The sequence below is a fragment of the Pyrgilauda ruficollis genome, unplaced genomic scaffold (assembly GCF_017590135.1).
Source record: "Pyrgilauda ruficollis isolate IOZ18807 unplaced genomic scaffold, ASM1759013v1 scaffold74, whole genome shotgun sequence".
In the NCBI taxonomy this organism is placed as follows: Eukaryota; Metazoa; Chordata; class Aves; order Passeriformes; family Passeridae; genus Pyrgilauda; species Pyrgilauda ruficollis.
Window position 1 is genome coordinate 398,320 of NW_024529266.1, and position 4,727 is coordinate 403,046.

Below are 4,727 nucleotides of genomic sequence, written 5' to 3' on the forward strand. Positions count from 1 at the left end.
CTCTAGTCTGCTGAAATTCTCCATGAAGGGGTGGATAGGTGCACTGCACAACTCGGCTTGTATGATGAGCTGCATCACAGTCCTAAGACCCTGAAGCACTCAGATACCTGTTGATTGCTCCTTCCATCTAGTGAGCTGCTCTGGAGTCAAGGATCTGGGAACTTGGGTGTCCCTGGGGACCATGAAGGATGCCTATCTTTAGGGGCATAGTTACTTGTGTTTGCCCACATCATGGGTAATTTGATCAACAGAGAAAAAAGACAGCATACAAAGGTGACTCCATATAACTGGGCAACATGTGAATTTCTACTGAGGCCTCAAGGGTAGCTGAAGCCATTGACTATAATGGGCAAAAAAGCCTTTTCTTGCAGATACAAAAATCTAGAAAAATACAAAACTGTTTATTTTCATCTATGAATCTGAACCCTTACATTTATTTGGCTGTGAGCAACTCCAGAACTTCATGATGGAAGCAGTTGAACCTTTCGTCAAGGTTCAACATTTCTCTCAGACACAACACCATCACTGGAGCTGCAGAGATCCCCTTAGGATAAATGGAGTCAAATTAAGTACCACCCGTGGCTGAACATCCAGTCCCTCATAAGTTCCTGGAGTTTAGATGCAGGCTCACCTAAATCAAGCTAATATCCCTAGGCCAGGTCTAGTGGAACCAGGATTCAGGCCAAGAGGAGGAACTCAATGTGTTCAGGTGGTATTGCTGGTTGATCTCCTACCCTTCTCCTAAACCTCTGAATGCAGGTGATTAGTTGGGAGATAAGTGATCATGTGACAAAATGAATTGAATCCTGCAAGGAGTGCCACGAGGGTGCTCTGGTGGCACACTGCATATCTAAAACAGTGTCCTTGAACTGGCAGGAGCCACGGGGTCCATTTTTTCTCAGCACTTTTAATCACCTTCAGTCACAAAGTGAACTGGTTAGACAGCATTGCCTTAAGCACCAGGGAAAAGAAAGTGACACTTATCTGTGTTATCCCCCACCATCCAGGGCCAAGCTGCACTTCTAACAGGGTGTGCAGAATTGAAACGGATAATTTCTCTGTAGGCATAACAGATGTCGGAACTTCTGTATCACTCACCTGACCTGGGTGAGTGATACAGAATGCAAAGTTCGCTGTTTCCTGAGGGGGTGAATTTAACCACCATCGAATACAAAGAACAGCAGCATGGATTTTTAAGACATATATATATATATATATATATATATATATATATATATACGTTGTGGAGGACTGCAGCATGTGCTGTCCATTGAAATATCATCTGTTGGCTGCTTCTGACTCTGTTTCTTTAATATGTAAAGTGCTTTGACTGTATTTGATCTTGGCAGGGTGTGAAATCCTTGCATGCATTTTTCAACTGATCTATTTATTAGACATAAAGGAAAATACTGTGTGGATTAGGCATGAATTTTGAAACTGAATCACAATTATATCTCAAAGGTATGCAGTCTTATTTAAAGAACTCACCTTTAAAATAATATTTTCCAGTACTTCCTTTGTAAAAATCTCTCCAAGTCATTCTTACAGTAAGACTGATTGTAAATTGTTCATCTGTTCCTAGAAACTTTATTCAATGAAAAAAATCTACCAAAAAGTTTGAACTATGTAACTTGAGGGAACTGTAATAGGCTTCAGCCATTTTTAAGACATATAAAAATAATGTGAACATACTGGAAATGTTAGTTAATAGAGCAAGAGATAACCTAGTGACAGTTTCTATGCCTAGACACTACTGCAGAGGCCAGGATCTTATTGGGGCAAGTAAAAAGGGAAGCCATTGTGCTAGAAGGTGGGAAGAAAAAGTATTCTTCTATTCAGATACTAAGGCCTGGAGATAAGAAATGTCACACTGGTGGAAAGTGTGCTCTTGTAATCACGTGTGCTGTACATTTCCTGCAGTGAGTGTTATCCTCCAACAGCCATCATTTTTGCATAGTTTAAGAGCCTGAGCACAATCCTTTGCCAATGGTTGACAGTAACAAGCGATAAATTGCAGAAAACACTGCATCTTGGCCTAGCAAATGCAATGCTGTGATCAATTGCACTCTTTATCTATGCACCACAACAAACACAGCACTGTACCTACCACACCGGGAAACACAGAAGTTGCTTCTGCTTCCTGGAAGTGTACAATACATTAGATGCTTGAAATAGTAACAACAAAACTGGTTTTTTAAGATTTCAAGAAGGATTCATAAAAGAAGTGTACAGAAATTTATAAAACATACTACGGCAGAGAAATGGAAAACGGAGGAATATTCTGGAAGCAGACAGCATTGTTAGTTTAAAGTAAAAGATGCTCAGAAGCAGAATTCTGAACTCAGTTCTAATTAAAGAGACAAAAAGCACTCTCCTGAAGTCCATCTGCAGTGGGTTGACCCTGGCTGGACGCCAGGTGCCCATCAAGCTGCTTTATCACTCTCCTTCTCAGCTGGACAGCGTAGAGAAAGTATGACAAAAGTCTCATGGGTCAGGATAAGGACACGGAGACATGAGCCACAATATACCATCAAAAGGAAACAGACTTGACTTGGGAAAAAATTAATTTAATTTCTTGTCAATCAAATCACAGTAAGTAAGATAATGAGAAATAAGGGAAAAACATTTTAAATCACCTTCTCTCCATGTCTTCCTTCTTTCTGGGCTCAACTTTACTCACAAATTGTCTTCCTCCTGCAGATGTGCAGGGGGATGGCGGAAGGAGGTTGTGGTCAGTTCATCTCACATGGTCATACAGGTTATACAACTGCAAGTAATATTATGCTGTGCAGTCCTTCCTTCCAATAAATAAAATGCAACAAAATGACTCAACACTTGCCAGTTTGGAGAATATACCAGATTATTTAGGGACACTGCCAGGGACCAGATTGCTGATGACAAAACTGCTGATTACCATGGAAACCCTGGCAGGTGTAGCTACATGCACCAAGTAATTCCACTGGCTGTGCCCTTAGTCTGCATGAGCTGCATCTCTAAGATGGAAGTCAGCATGATTGAACTGAAATGAAAAAGAAGAAGTCTGCTAAAGTTTGTTTGCTAAACAATTGCTTTAAGACTGGTTTATGACTGTTATCAACTTCAGTTGGTTACAAAGCTGCAAGGAGTTCACAGCAGTTAACAAATGGCAAAACTCAGGTTACACACCACAAATATTTGTTAAATTTAGGTTACTACAGTATCATTTCATCCTAGCATCCTATGGTTTACACACACAGACTGGTCAGTAGCAGATGTTCAGGAGGGGTGGAATACCTCTCCTGTGAAGAAGGGCTGAAAATACTGAGATTGTTGAGGCTGGAGAAGAGAAAGCTCTGAGTCACCCTCTTGTGGCCTTCTACTTCCTAAAGGGAGCCCACAAGAAACATGGAGAGGATCTTTTTACAAGGGCACAAAGTGACAGGACCAGAGGGGAATGCCTTTGAACTGAAAGAGGGTAGATTTAGATTGCATATTAGGAAGGAATTCTTTACTGTGAGGGTGGTGAGGCACCGACACAGGTTGCCCAGAGAAGGTGTGGTGTGGATGCCTCACCCCTGCGAGTGTTCAAGGCCAGGCTGGATGGGGATTTGAGCAACCTGGTCTACTGGAAGAAGGTCTTGCCCATGGCAGAGAAGATGAAACTAGATTCTTCTTAGGTTCCTTCCAACCCAAACCACTCAATGATCCTGTGATTTAGAAAAGCACCATAATCTCCTTCCCTATGGGAAATCTCAGGCATTGTTTGGAGTTATCTGAAAAAATGTCGGCAAAAAGCCATCAGGGCAAGCGACCTGTGTATATTCAGCTGCTCAGGCCAGTGCCTGTTGGACACATCTGTACATCTCCATGGTTTCTTGTGTCTGCTCAAGAACAGGGTTTGTGTGGCCTTTTGGGAGGGGTTTTGTGATCTTGTTGCACATTCATCTAAAACTCAAAAGGCTTCCAAGACTAATGCATCACCTCATCAATGTCTATTGTTGTCTAAAGAGTGTGAACGAGATGGATCCAGGCTTTTCTCTGTGGTGCCAAGCAATAGAACAAGAGGCAATGGGCAGACGTGGATGCCCAGGAAGTTCCACCTGGGCATGAGGAGGAACTTCTTTACTGTGCAGTGACTGAGCACTGGAACAAACTGCCCAGAGAGGGTGTGGAGTCTCCCTCACTGGGGATACTCAAGAGCTGCCTGGACACAATCCCGTGCCGTGTGGTCTAGGATGACCCCCTGGAGCAGGGAGGCTGGACCGAGGACAGGCTGCGGCCCCTCCCAGCCCGACTCATCCTGGCCTCCTGTGATTCTCTGAAGGGCAGCAGAGGAGCAGGACAGCCAGTCACACTTGTCACTTCATCCTGACAGAAGCGTCAAAGACCTCAGCGAGGGAGGACGGAAACAGCCATAGCCAAGAGAAATCTGTTACTTAGAACATATTTTGTTGCTCATTCCACTTCCAGAAACAGTTGAAGACCGTCACAATAAAATGGCAATAACATAATTGTAATGTGGTAGTATGCAGTACGGTAATATGTCAAAAGGTAATAGCATAAGTCTTCTCTGACGTCGCAAGACAGCGATGTAAAGGCCAGTAAGTATTTCACGTCCCGCCGCACGAAGCCCGGCAGGAACACCCGGGGCGACCCTCACGGCGCACCCGCTCGGCCATCGACTGCTCCGGCCGCGCCCGGCCCCGCCCGCCGGCGGGCGGGCGTCCGCGCGGAGCTCGATTGAGCAG